Source organism: Nipponia nippon, unplaced genomic scaffold (assembly GCF_047370975.1).
Source record: "Nipponia nippon isolate SJK-2023a ecotype South Korea unplaced genomic scaffold, ASM4737097v1 scaffold_8, whole genome shotgun sequence".
Taxonomy (NCBI): domain Eukaryota; kingdom Metazoa; phylum Chordata; class Aves; order Pelecaniformes; family Threskiornithidae; genus Nipponia; species Nipponia nippon.
In genome coordinates this window covers 44,520,828-44,536,539 of record NW_028262402.1, presented here as the reverse complement: position 1 = coordinate 44,536,539, position 15,712 = coordinate 44,520,828, and the positions used below count along the sequence as shown (strand labels likewise).

Here is a 15,712-nt window from a genome sequence, read left to right as displayed (position 1 = left end):
ACATTCATGTTCAGACCTCTCACAGATAAAGACTTATGAGCTTAGCCTGGAGTCAGGTTACAGGCCTTGAGGAAGTTCTGTTTGTTGCTGAATCCAGTAAAACTTGCTAGTTTAGGAATAAAAGTGATGCAGGAAGGGAAGAACAGTTTATCATTTATTCTGGCTCAGGTATGGCTTTCTCTTAATCCTAACGTTGTGTTCACTGCTACGTGCACTAAGTCTAATACTCCAGGATAAGGATCAGTTGGGAAACGTGAAAACAGCTTGTATTTTGTGATAATCTGGGTAGGTGTCTCCAGGCTAATATCAGCCTCTTACCACTGAAGTTGTATATTGAAAAAGTCTCAATAATTGATTTTCCTACTGGAACATAAAAAACACAGACGTCAAGGAAATGCAGGCAAGAAGGGCAGAGGTAGGGGCAAGATAAGGTAGCTGTGGCAATGCTGATGACCAGTAGATTCCTGATAATACGGAAACTAAGGTTGGTATTGGAACAGGGGGTAAACTAGTTAAGTTTGTTGGCTGATCCTGCAAAGCCTTATAGCTCAGGATAAGGGCAAGGGTTAGAACAGAGAATCTGTCCCTCTCGTTTCCTCTGCAAGGTCTCCACAGAACCAGAGCTTTTTAATTTGGTTATCCTTTCAGTATTTTTTTCTTTTTATTTGTAGGCTGTGGGCTTTTCATTTGCAACATGTTTTCCTGACATACTGTGCTGGTTTTGGCTGGGATAGAGTTAATTTTCTTCATAGTAACCATGTTTTGGATTTGTGCTGCAAACAGTGTTGATAATACAGGGATGTTTTCCTTACGGCTGAGCAGTGCTTACACAGAGTCAAGGCCTTTTCTGCTTCTCACACCACCCCTCCAGTGAGTAGGCTGGAGGTGCACAAGAAGGCAGGAGGGGAAACAGCCAGAACAGTTGACCCCAGCTGACCAAAGGGATATTCCATACCATATGACATCACACTCAGCATATAAAGCTGGGGGAAGGAGAATGAAGGGGGAGGACGCTCAGAGTTATGGCATTTGTCATAGTAACCATTGCACATGATGGAGCCTTGCTTTCCTGGAGATGGCCGAACACCTGCCTGCCGATGGGAAGTAATGAATGAATTCCTTGTTTTGCTTTGCTTGCGTGTGCGGCTTTTGCTTTACCTATTAAACTGTCTTTATCTCAATCCATGAGTTTTCTCACTTTTACTCTTCTGATTCTCTCCCCCATCCCACCAAGGAGGAAGTGAGCAAGCAGCTGTGTGGTGATTAGTTGCTGGCTGGGGTTAAACCACAACACATATCTAAAACTCTAAATACACTACTCAAAAAAGCCATTTAGCTCGTATACTTCGATAGCCAATAGGAGAAGACTATCATAAAAATCACACACTAATTTCACTGTGTGATAAAATCAAACTCAAAGGTTTTTAAAGAAAGATTTCTCCGTATTCACTTCTCTTCACAGTCCTTGTAAACAATTACTCATGATTTTTCTGCTCTCTACTTCAGCACACCTGCTGTTTCAGAAACTGTTGACAAGCAGCTCTTTCATTTGGACCAATCTAAAACCTGCTTGAATTAGCAGGAAATTTTCCATCGACATCAAGGAATGTGAATACTAACAACAACCTCTTTCTTCTAATTAAGTTGAAATGGGTTCAAAACCAGGCTCTCAGTGTACTGAAAGTCTCGCAAGAGTCCAAAATAGAGGAGAGTATAAGAAATACATTACATGTTGTGTAAACATGGATTACGGAAGTACAAGAAATCCTCAGTGTTTCTGAAGAGTCATAAAACTTCTCTTTTTTTTTCTCCCCCGGTAACCTATTTCAGGTTTAGCTATTTATAGATACATTCTGATCTATCCATCTTTCTTTAGGATCATTTAGTGCTGTCACATGGTAGTTGGAAAGCACCATTAACAACAAATTTTAGTATGAAATATGAATTTGCATTTCTATAATGCAAATACAACTCATGTAATGGTTAAAATTTAAAAATACCATCAAATGAATGGGCTTAAATCAATAAGAAGAAATTTATCCAAGTAAAAACTCCATAAAGAGTTAAAACAAAGTTATATAGCATAGCTAGCATCAGGATATTAGTAGAAGTTTAAATTAGAGGTAGTCCCCATCCTAACATAGAGTACTTTAAAATCATTATTTTGACTCACACACCTGAAAATCTTGAATTTCATTTGAGATGGACAGTGAACCCAAAATCTGGGGGGGAAAAGCTCTTCAAATTTTAATTTTATAGGACCATACATTAAATTTTAAGGATTATAAATTATTGATCAGATAGCAAAACTATTCTGCACTCATTAACTTCACATTTCTTTTCAAAGTGTTAAGTCATTTGATAACAGGTGTCTTTTAAGCAGGTATTTGGAATACTATGGGAAAACATGGCACAAGTCACTTTGTTAAAATTAAAAAGTGCTAACCAAGTCACTGTATTTATTTTACACTACATTTCTCTACAACTTCAGAGTAAGTTTACTTTAATAGAGACTCTGGATCAAATGGAAATACAACCATATTTCTATCACAAAATCTATCTGCAACTAAAATGACAAAAATGTTTTTGTTAAAAGAATATCTGGTGACACTAAAGAGATTTTTCAGGATTAAAATTTTGTCTCTGCACAACTACACTGCAGTTTGTTTGATGATATGAACTGCAGCACCTAACCAGTTGCTACTAATGAACATCATAATCACTATAATTAAACGAACAAAGCAACCACAAATTAGGAAAGAATTACACTACCATTTAGAAAGTACTACTAAGTTCTCAATGAGTAATTATATTTGGAGATTGTAAATGAACTTGAGGTTGCCCTCAAAGGACAATTTTTTGGACTATGTGTCGTGGTTTAACCCCAGCCAGCAACTATGAACCACACAGACGCTCACTCACTCCCCCCCAGTGGGGTGGGGGAGAGAATTGGAAGGGTGAAAGTCAGACAACTCCTGGGTTGAGATAAGAACAGTTTAATAATTGAAGTAAAATAAAATAGAATGATAGTAGTAGTGGTAGTAATAATAATAATAATAATATAATACAATAATAATGTACCAAGCAAGTGATATACGACACAATTGCTCACCACCCCCTGACTGATGCCCAGCCTGTTCCCGAGCAGCAATCCCTTCCCCCCCGGCCAACTCGCCCCAGTTATATACTGAGCATGACGTCATATGGTGTGGAATAGCCCTGTGGCCAATGTGGGTCAGGCCCCCTGGCTGTGCCCCCTCCCAGCTTCTTGTACGCCATGCAGAGCATGGGAAGCTGAAAAGTCCTTGACTGGTGTAACCACTACTTAGCAACAACTAAAACATCAGTGTGTTATCAACATTATTCTCATACTAAATCCAAAACACAGCACTATACCAGCTACTAAGAAGAAAATTAACTCTATCCCAGCTGAAACCAGGACAGTATCCACCCCTTATTCCATACCATATACGTCATGCCCAGGTCTTTCAAATACATTCCAATTAATCATTACCACTTTTCCAGTCTTTTGATATATTTTATATATATATATACACACACACACATATAGATATAATTTCCCTAGTCTATAGGCTATCCCTCTAAAATGTTTGTTGAGTTCATTTAGTTCATGACTTTAGGCTCCATCTGTCATAACAGTCTTTCAGGGCAGGAGAGATGGTGTGTGGTGTTGGATTGTTGTATGCTGAAGTCAGTTCTGGTTCCATCACCACTGCACTTTGTTCAGTTTCCTCAAAGTTTTTCTTCATTAATTTGGGTGATTCTTACTGTATACCCTTGATATGGCACATAGTGATCATTGAAGTGATGACATCTAGTATTATATAGCAACTAACATTATACAATTCAGTTCATTGGCTATTTTCACCCAAAATCAAATCTCCTTGAGGTACACATCGGACTTCCCCATCCTCCCGCATCACCCACCAAGTGCATCCAGGGCCTTGAGCAAAAGCAATCCCACGAATGGGTTTACCTCTGCCTGAAGCAGGAGTAACCCAGACTGTCTTCCCCGTCGTATTTTTTAGGTGCACTACAGGGACTTTATCCCCCTCTGCAGTACGTAGAAGTCTTGACTGGGCAGGGCCAGCTCGATTGGCAGATCCCCTAGTGTTGACTAACCAAGTGGCCTTTGCTAAATGTGTATCCCAGTGTTTGAATGTCCCACCACCCATTGCTTTTAGTGTAGTCTTTAACAGTCCATTGTATCGTTCCATTTTCCCGGAGGCTGGTGCATGATAGGGGATGTGATACACCCACTCAATGCCATGCTCTTTGGCCCAGGTGTCTATGAGGCTGTTTCGGAAATGAGTTCCGTTATCTGACTCAATTCTTTCTGGGGTGCCATGTCGCCACAGGACTTGCTTTTCAAGACCCAGGATAGTGTTGCGGGCGGTGGCATGGGTCACGGGATATGTTTCCAGCCATCCGGTGGTTGCTTCCACCATTGTAAGCACATGGCGCTTGCCTTGGCGGGTTTGTGGAAGTGTGATATAATCAATCTGCCAGGCCTCCCCGTATTTATATTTCAGCCATCGTCCTCCATACCAGAGAGGCTTCAAGCGCTTGGCTTGCTTGATTGCAGCACATGTTTCGCATTCATGGATAACCTGTGCAATAGTATCCATGGTCAGATCCACCCCTCGATCACGAGCCCATCTATATGTTGCATCTCTTCCTTGATGGCCTGAGGTGTCATGGGCCCACCGAGCTAGAAATAATTCACCCTTATGTTGCCAGTCCAGGTCCACTTGAGCCACTTCAATCTTAGCAGCCTGATCCACCTGCTGATTGTTTTGATGTTCTTCAGTGGCCCGACTCTTGGGTACGTGAGCATCTACATGACGTACTTTTACAACCAGGTTCTCTATCCGGGCAGCAATATCTTGCCACAATGTGGCAGCCCAGATGGGTTTGCCTCTGCGCTGCCAGTTGCTCTGCTTCCATTGCTGTAACCAGCCCCACAGGGCATTTGCCACCATCCATGAGTCGGTAAAGAGATAGAGCATTGGCCACTTTTCTCGTTCGGCCATATCTAAAGCCAGCTGGATGGCTTTCACCTCTGCAAACTGACTCGATTCACCTTCTCCTTCAGCAGTTTCTGCAACTTGTCGTACAGGACTCCATACAGCAGCTTTCCACCTCCGATGTTTCCCCACAAGGCGACAGGACCCATCAGTGAACAAGGCATATTGCTTCTCATTTTCTGATAGTTTATTATATGGTGGGGCCTCCTCAGCACGCGTGACCTCCTCCTCTGGTGATATTCCAAAATCTTTGCTTTCTGGCCAGTCCATGATCACTTCCAAGATTCCTGGGCGACTGGGGTTTCCTATTCAAGCCCGTTGTGTGATCAGTGCGACCCACTTACTCCATGTAGCATCAGTTGCATGATGTGTACAGGGGACCCTCCCTTTGAACATCCAGCCCAACACTGGCAGTTGGGGTGCCAAGAGGAGCTGTGCTTCAGTACCAACCACTTCCGAAGCGGCTCGAACCCCTTCATATGCTGCTAATATCTCTTTTTCAGTTGGAGTATAGCTAGCCTCAGATCCTCTGTATCCCCGACTCCAAAACCCTAGGGGTCGACCTCGAATCTCCCCTGGTGCTTTCTGCCAGAGGCTCCAGGTAGGGCCATTCTCCCCAGCTGCAGTGTAGAGCACATTTTTTACATCTTGTCCTGCCCGGACTGGCCCAAGGGCTACTGCATGGACTATCTCCTGTTTAATTTGTTCAAAGGCCTGTCGTTGCTCAGGGCCCCATTTAAAATCATTCTTCTTCCGGGTCACTTGATAGAGAGGGCTTACGATCAGACTGTAATTTGGAATATGCATTCTCCAAAAACCCACAACGCCCAAGAAAGCCTGTGTTTCCTTTTTGCTGGTTGGTGGAGACATGGCTGTTATTTTGTTGATCACATCCATTGGGATCTGACGACGTCCATCTTGCCATTTTACTCCTAAAAACTGGATCTCCTGTGCAGGTCCCTTGACCTTACTTTGTTTTATGGCAAAGCCAGCCTCCAGAAGGATTTGGACTATTTGCTTCCCTTTCTCAAAAACTTCTTCTGCTTTGTTGCCCCACACGATGATGTCATCAATGTATTGCAGGTGTTCCGGAGCCCCACCCTGTTCCAATGTAGTCTGGATCAGTCCATGGCAAATGGTGGGGCTGTGTTTCCACCCCTGGGGCAGTCGATTCCAGGTGTACTGGACCCCCCTCCAAGTGAAAGCAAATTGTGGCCTGCACTCTGCCGCCAAAGGAATTGAGAAAAATGCATTAGCGATGTCAATTGTGGCATACCATTTGGCTGCCTTTGACTCCAGTTCATATTGAAGTTCTAGCATGTCTGGCACAGCAGAGCTCAGTGGCGGCGTGACTTCATTCAGGCCCCGATAGTCTACTGTTAGTCTCCACTCTCCATTAGACTTTCGCACTGGCCATATGGGACTGTTAAAGGGTGAGCGAGTCTTGCTGATCACTCCTTGGCTCTCCAGTTGACGAATCAGCTTATGGATGGGAATCAGGGAGTCTCTGTTGGTGCGATATTGCCGCCAGTGCACTGTTGTGGTAGCGATTGGCACCTGTTGTTCTTTGACCCTCAGCAACCCCACAACAGAGGGGTCCTTCGAGAGACCAGGCAGGGTAGACAGCTGTTTAATTTCTTCCGTCTCCAAGGCAGCTATACCAAAAGCCCACCGGTACCCTTTTGCGTCCTTGAAATACCCTCTCCTGAGGTAATCTATGCCAAGGATGCATGGAGCCTCTGGGCCAGTCACAATGGGATGCTTCTGCCACTCCTTCCCGGTTAAGCTTACTTCAGCCTCCAATACAGTCAGCTGTTGGGATCCCCCTGTCACTCCAGAAATACAGATGGGTTCTGCCCCTTCATAGCTTGATGGCATTAGGGTACACTGTGCACCGGTGTCTACTAAAGCCTTATACTCCTGTGGGTCTGATGTGCCAGGCCATCGAATCCACACAGTCCAGTACACCCGGTTGTCCCTTTCCTCCAGCTGGCTGGAGGCAGGGCCCCTCTAGTCCCGGTCATAGCATTCGTTACTCACTTCTTGTAAATGCGAATCAAAAACCCCTTTATTGAGATCGGAAGCAAAATCAGCCCTTTTATCCTGTCTAGGGAACTGCTCACTGGAAACTGGAGCAGCAATTTTCCTGGAAGAACCACCTTTTGTAATTGTTTTTCCTTGCAACTCACGTACTCGTGCCTCTAGGGTCGAGGTAGATTTTCCATCCCACTTCCTCATGTCCTCTCCATGGTCACGCAGATAAAACCACAGGGTGGCCCGTGGTGTGTATTCACTATATCTTCTCTCTTGAAGAGAGGGATGCTTACTCCTGATGGCTGAGATACTGGTCCGTACAGGTGAGGAGTAGGACATGTCCTCTTTGAATCGCTGGAACTCCCGGGATAATTTCTCAGCTAGCACATCAGGCAGTTTCTCCACAGCCGCGACGCAGGCCCGTAGGGAGGCAGAGAGACTTTCTTCGTATTGTCGAAGTTGGCCAGCCAATTCATCCACCGTTGGTCCCTCTTCATCTTTCCAGGTCATTGTTGCCAAAGAGTTTGCATATGATGACGGTGCGCTCCGCACGAACTTCCGCCACATGGGTCGTGTGCACTGGACTTCATCTGGATCTTTGGATAACTGCTCATTGTTCAAGTCATTATGCATCACCTCCAGCACGGCTAATTCCCTCAGGTACTGGATACCTCTCTCCATGGTGGTCCACTTGCCTGGCTGACATAAAAAATCTTCCTTGAAAGGATACCTTTCCTTCACAGCTGCCAGAAGTCGCCTCCAGAGGCTGAGGACTTTTGCCCCTTTTCCAATCGCTTTGTCAATGCCCCCTTCCCTAGAAATGGATCCCAGCTGCTTGGCTTCCTTACTCTCTAATTCCAGGCTACTAGCCCCATTATCCCAGCATCGGAGCAGCCAAGTGATGATGTGCTCACCTGGATGACGACTAAAATCTTTTCGCATATCTCGCAGCTCACTCAGGGACAGAGATCGGGTTGTTACCATCTCATTTGTGGGTTCTGCCTCTTCCTCCTCCTGTTCTTGTAATGGCCCTGGTTCATCATCAGCCCTTACTAAACGAGTTGATTTTCTTGTGTATTTTTTCTTCTGTATAGGGGCAACTGATACTGGCACGGGTTGGTTCTCTGGTGTAGCCACAGCACCTGTTACAGGGGCTGGCGTATCAGTAGTATCTGTTGCCGGGGCTGGCATAGCTGCAACGCCAGTCGTTTTGTTGTCAGATCCAGAGACCTTCTCTTCCCCTTGAGGGTTCTGAATAGTGTTTAATACGGCTCGGTAGGCATGGGCCAGGCCCCAGCACATTGCAGTGATTTGTGTCTCCCTAGAATTGTCAGGATGACAGCATACTTTTTCCAAATGTTCTACTAATTTTTCAGGATTCTGCACTTGTTCAGGGGTGAAACTCCAAAACACTGGAGGGGCCCACCGTCCTAGGCATTTGCCCATACTCTCCCACACACCCTGCCACTCATAATTATCCAGCCTTGGGGCAGATCTCTGGATGATATTCTTAAAATGCATATTAACTCTAGACAAAACCGAAACAATATACCCAAGAAATACCAATAGATGTATCTTAACTACCCAAGGATGTTCAAGATACAAAAAAGTTGTTGTAATGAAGGAGGAAACATTATAGAAGGCGGCAGTGAAGGTGCTATTCTGTATTTCCTCCATAAAAAGCCTCTCAGAGGAAGAGGTATAATTGCTAATTGTCTCCATGAGGTGGTACCCGAAGTACAGTAATGGCTTCAGTGCAGAACCCAAATACCAGATAGCGCTCAAGGTCAGTGTTTTAATAACAAATCTCCCAGGCAAAACATCACTAATCACGGCAGAGCACAGAAAACTGCAACACCCAACACCAATCTTTAACATGTACTGCAAAAGCAAGAGCATGGTGCAGATCAGGTAGACTAATACCGAGAGCAGATGAATCAATATTATGACCAGCAACTGTTAACAGATACAAATTCCTTAATACACTCTGATTAATCTGTTATTATCTCAAACCCTCGAGCCCCACGTTGGGCGCCAAAAAGGACTGTCGTGGTTTAACCCCAGCCAGCAACTATGAACCACACAGCTGCTCACTCACTCCCCCCCAGTGGGGTGGGGGAGAGAATTGGAAGGGTGAAAGTCAGACAACTCCTGGGTTGAGATAAGAACAGTTTAATAATTGAAGTAAAATAAAATAGAATGATAGTAGTAGTGGTAGTAATAATAATAATAATAATATAATACAATAATAATGTACCAAGCAAGTGATATACAACACAATTGCTCACCACCCCCTGACTGATGCCCAGCCTGTTCCCGAGCAGCAATCCCTTCCCCCCCGGCCAACTCGCCCCAGTTATATACTGAGCATGACGTCATATGGTGTGGAATAGCCCTGTGGCCAATGTGGGTCAGGCCCCCTGGCTGTGCCCCCTCCCAGCTTCTTGTACGCCATGCAGAGCATGGGAAGCTGAAAAGTCCTTGACTGGTGTAACCACTACTTAGCAACAACTAAAACATCAGTGTGTTATCAACATTATTCTCATACTAAATCCAAAACACAGCACTATACCAGCTACTAAGAAGAAAATTAACTCTATCCCAGCTGAAACCAGGACACTATGGTGCCTGTAAAAATCACTATTTGATCTTATGGATGATACAGAAATAGTTTTCCATTTGCCACAGGCCTTAATTTTATCAATTGTATTTAATCCACAGACTACTTCATGCAGTCCATCTCATTGCTAGAAGGAAAAGGAAGAATCTGTTTTACTAATGCTCCAGCCCTAATTTTTTTTATACGGTAATTTATTTCAAAGGAATAGCTTGCCAACTGATGTCAGAAAAAAAAAAAAAGTAATAGTCACTTAGCCCAAATCATCAAAGAATTATCATATAAATGCATTCATTTATACTGACTTTTTCATCATGACATTACAATAGATGTACAATATAATACTGGCGTAAAACCAAAGTAACAACTTGCTGTAGGTGCACAGTTTGGGCTTGGAAACTTGTAGTTATTTCAACTGAAAAATGAGATGTTGTCATGTCAATTTACTTCTAAATGTATTTTTGCTATTAGCAAGTTATGTAGTATTGTCAACAATGGATACTGGAGCAAAAGGAAGTATTTCTGGTTTATACCTCAGGTTGGTGCCACATTTTGCTCCTAAAGGAGTTTGTCTGCCTGTTCTAAAGAAAAGAAAGGAAGCTTGTTATGTTTCAAAACCTCCTTTTCACATTACTACTTCATAAGCTCACTTCTACTTAATGGAAAACTGCTCTTACTGAAGGATTATTTTGGGGAACAGAGAGGCAGAAACAGGAAAGAAGGTGGGTAAGAAGGGAACAACATAATTATCACCAAATAAATTCTAATAGATTTGTTCTTTTACAGTCATAAAATTCAACCAGATAGAAAGGTGTAGTCAGCAAGCAGAACAACTAACGACTTAATTTTGTAAGAGGATCTATTTCAAATGTGCCAATGTTTGTTTTATTATCAGTTGTAATCTGCTAATTTGTTATGACAGGTATAAGTCACAAGCTAAGACATCCTTCTTAAAAAAACAGTTGTGGGCCTTTACTGTTCACGAGGAATATCAAGGTTATTGTCCAGCTCAAATAGAAAAAGAGAGCTTCCATCAACAGATGTCAAAACAGATAAGCACAGATTTGACATGCACTTGTAGAACTATCACCTGCTATCAGTGCTGCAATGACAGCTTTATGGTGAGAATGTCAATGAATTTAATCGTGCTTTGCACTCCAAATATTGCTCAACTGAATAGATAAACATATGTCTTTCTGCCATGTAGTAGGTGTTTATTGCTGTAATGTTATTTGTATAATGATCTGACTAATAACTGTGCAGATTCTTTTCTTTCTGCATAGGTATATCCATATTCCATTTAAGCATACTACCATAACAATTTCCAGTGAAAGTATACATTTTTAATTGATGCTTGTAACAGGAGAAAAGAAGATGGGAATGCACTGCAATGAAAAAACATTCACTTGCCCTATAGCGAGTAAGATGGAGATATCTAATAACACAAATCTTCTACAGTTTCACGTCTGCAACAGATGTTTGTCTTTATGACAACCGCTTTTTAAAATAAACAGGCATTCCAAAGGCACCTATTCAGATCTGTCCAGTGTCTGGTAGGATATCACACTATTAAAAATCACATTATTTGTAGCTATGGTAAAATATACTCATGCTGCTTAAGATAACACAGGTGCAAGCACAACATGCAAAAGAAAAAGATATCCTGACAAAATACAAGGGAAGAAAACAAAGCCTACATGCAGGTGAACAAAAGCCTGCAGTGATTTCTTCCCAAGTGTAGAAGGCCCTGTGAGGGCAGGAGGGAGGGAGGGAGGGAAGAAAGCAGGGAGAAAGAATTATTTATATTTAAGATTATACAGAATCATTTAGTTTGGTTTGACTCCCTGTTTAATCAGATCTTTCTTTTACATGTGTTGACTACTACCTCTCGCCTGTATTTCTTTTTGACAGGTTCTAGATCTCCTTGAGTATCTCGGTAACAATTAGTTCCATTAAAATTATTATTGGATCCTTCTAGATTTTCTTCCAATAATCTGTACAGAAACAGTTAATACCACCACAAGGACCCCAGTCATCATTTATTAGCCTTTTCAATACACTTTACAGCTTGCCCTAGGCCTATTTTTGAAAAAAAGGAACTTCCCCATGAAATCCCCAAATCACAGCTAGCATAAAATATCTTTTAGATCTTCTGTTCCTTGAAGTATCAAGACTTCTCATTGCTTACCAGTATGATTTTTAGAAAATATCCCTAAAAAAGACTTCAAAAAATAATCTCTTAAAAGCTTCTGAAATTGTTAAATTTCTCAATTAAATTTTTCAATTAAACAATTAAAAATCTCTTACCTAAGTATATCAGTTTTCAAATTAAAGTTACTTAAACAATAAAAATAGATACAGTTAGTCAAAAGAAACAGCCCTATATTCTCCTCAAGCAAATAAGCCAGTATTTCCGAAAGGAAGAGAAATTATAAAGTAAAAATTCCCATGCCTTTCATTAGTAAAAAGTTTCCTTCCTTGTGGATTGTCTGATGTCTAACAGAATAGCTGCCTTTTCCTCTGCAAGACACAGACATTGGTCTCTCTGCTCTACTGACACAGAGCCTAAATATCTTTAAGACTTGTACCACTAAGAATAAAAATGGCTAACAGGATCAAAAGTTACTAACACAGAGTAGAGGAGGATACGGATACAAAGAGCATTTTTGCTAGCATCATTTAAGAAACCTGACAAAAAATTACAAAGGCATTCCTATCATTATACAGAGAAACGGAACTTTTAAACCACTTTTACTATGAGAATAAAATCCTCTCTCAGAAAACATTTATTAAAATTAGGGTTTGAGACAGATAGAAAGGTACTTTGTTTGACAAACACACACTATTTATTAACAGGCATTATCCTTCATGTAAGTCAGAGTACAAAAACAAGTCTTTCATTATCTTTATTTAAAACCTTCATGGATAGAAACATGAGAAAATACACACATATTCATCATTATTAATTATGATTTGCAAGCTTTACTACTGTGCTTTTATGTAATATTATGTAAAGAACTATTTGGCTGTCTTCGACTACAAACCTCCCCAACATGGCACTTAGATAACCTGATGTATCTTTTCTGTTTAAAACTGCACTATTAAAGGAGTTGACATTCACCCTTTAACAAAGGACATTTGTATACTAAGCTTCAGGATTTACCAAGATTGAGAATACTAAACAAGATCTATCTCTTTCTTAATCAGAGCACTGAACTGAACTGTTCAACTTGGTATTTAATATTTCAGGCTTTCCCAGACAATAACATCCATAAAGTAAATTATGTACAAATGAATATATAACTGAAGAGAAAAATCAGGAACTCAATGTAGCTGCCAGAGACACTTTTAATACACTACAATAGTTGGTCTAGTCCTAGTTTATTTGTTATGTTTCGAAAAATAAAGGTCTCGCTGAGTTTCCTATCATCAGTGTATAGTGGAGAATGGAATTGGTTCAGCACCACAAAGAAAAAGAAGAGCAATGCAGTCTTTTGGTCTTTTGATTGCAGAGGATAATCTATAAACAGAAGGAACAAAGTTGACCCTCAATGTGATCTCTGTTCACCTCTGACAAGGGATGACAATCTAGAGATATCGTTATAGGGTACAAAACAGCTTTTAGGAAAGGTTCCTAAAGGAAATCATTCTTCTATTCAGCCATGTTGCTATAGAAACAGAACCAATCAAGCCTGTTCACAAAGGCTTTTATGTCAACTTCTGTTAGCAAACTCATACAAAAAGTAGAACTCAAACTCAATTAACATGACAGTCATTAAGCTATTAAGACAGGTAAAAGAAGGAAATCGTTTACAAACAAATTTGTCACATCTTGCCTCTTAAATACACAGTTTTTAAGGTGTAAATCAGCTTATTCCAAGGCTGTACTGCCCACTGCTATAGTTCACTGTCTTATATTTTCATGTAATCTGAGAGGACATAATTTATATAGAATGTTTTTCCCAAATTCACTGGGTCACAAGCTACACATTTTTTCCCTGTTTCCTCCTCCCAACCATTAAATCAAGGCTGTATCATATCCCATCATCTTTGTAAACTTCATTCCTTCAGAATACATCTTTCATCAAAAGACTTCAGCTAAACAAATACGCTTACTGAGGAAGTTTACATCTACCCCATCATATCTTTAAAGCATTGATTCTGCAAAAAGCTCACAGCAACTACTACCACTACATAAATTAAAAGGGCACTTCATGAAAATGGATTTCCAAATTAAAACATGGCAAATTTCCCATAACTCCCCACCTAGTGTACAAAAGATATTATGGTCAGCAGAATCTGGATCTCAGTACCTAACATCAGAGATGAGTTTTGTGTCTGTGGGATTCTTGGATGATGATTAAAGCCCATGCAGGACCAATACTAAATTACAGTTTCATGTTGCTATACAGACTACTGCACATTAAAGGAGAGGGTTTGTTAAAGACAGACAAAATCTCTGCCTCCTTTAAACTGCCAACCCCACCTAGCTGTCTAGTCCTAGTTTAACTCAAAACATACTACGGAACTATTTCAGTTCAGGTCTCTTAAAGAACACTTTACAGTATGCAAATACACTCAAGGATTTCCCTTTCCATTCCCTTCACCAAATCCAAATATTTTTAACAGTTATCACCATGAGTAGCATACAAAACAGAGAGACTTTAGGCACATCCTAAATTCTTTGTTGGCTTTTAACAACAAAAATGTAATTCTTTTTTTAAAATTAACTTAATTAGTTAATTTTTTGAAATTAACTTAATTTCATTTCTTTTGAGATACAAAAGATTGAGTTTCATGCTCCTGGTCTGATTCAAACGAAGCACGAACCTGAAGTGGATTCACTCACACACCAAATGAATACCATGCTCCCAGCAGGTTAAGGTTCTTCACACTGGAACATTTTCTGAAAAACTTCTAAAATTACTGTTGTAGCCTTTGTACATCATTTCTGAAATGTCAAAAAAAAATCCAACACCAAAACACCAGTACAAGAAAAATATTTCCATTCTTCAGCAATATTTATAAATGCAAGGAATGTCCTGGATCATTTAAAATTTATAAAACTCGGGGCGTTACATTTGTTTCAGAAATTTTTTAGTATTTTTTTTTTCAGGGAACACCAGAAAACTGAAGTTCATCAGTTATAAAGCAATTTAAAAAGTAGGTTTGATAACAAAGACTCAATTCAAGCAAAAGTCAACAGACTTTGTAATTTGTAGATGGTTTGCAGTCATTTCCATGTTTATACATGAAATCTATAAATTATAGTTTGTGGTTTCTGACTTTGAAACAGTTATCAAATGTGCTGTTTAAATTGTAAGGAGGATGAACCTACTTATTCTACTGCTAAGGCTGCTGCGCAGAACACCTGGAATTCCAAACATGTTTTATATTATTATAGCTTCAGAACCCCCCCAAACCCCAAGAAAGCAATCCTAGGGTTACGTCTTCTTTTCCTGTTGGCAGGATGGAGCTCAGATTCTGCAGTTTGTACTAAAGCCTCAGCTCTTTGTCAGAAACCGACAGCTTGAGTCTCAGTGACCCCCACAGTTCAGAATACCCTGCCTACCCACAGTCTAGAAGTGAAAAGATGAGGCTTTGAATTCAACTATATTTTTACAACTTAAAATGTATTTATCTATTTTTATAAATAACATGGTAATTTACAAATGGTGTAAAAGGAACAGAGGTAGGGTCCTTTGCCCAAAAGTTTACAAAATTATGGGTAAATCAGAGCTCATACTATGATATCCTTTATTACTTTAAAAAAAGAAAAAATATCTAACCTCATACACTCAAGATAACTCTGATCCCCAAATAAAGTCTACCAATACCTGGATTACTCAGAGCACTCCCCAGTCCCCTCATCAATGTTCCCACAACAGCTTTTTTTCTGTAACTCCTACTATGGGACTAAGTTTCTCCTGGAAAACAAGCAGGCCTCTTTCCTTTACACAAATAATGGTTTCATTGTAATTATTCCCTTTTACATTCTGCTTTTCCTTGCCTT

At 40.7% G+C, this 15,712-nt stretch overlaps 1 protein-coding gene across 16 annotated transcripts in view; it reads right to left on the bottom strand.

The window, feature by feature from the left end:
• The window catches only part of PTPRD (protein tyrosine phosphatase receptor type D), a 1,305,401-nt gene that overhangs the window by 336,323 nt on the left and 953,366 nt on the right, over nucleotides 1-15,712 (bottom strand). The gene's annotated exons all lie outside the window — the stretch shown is intronic.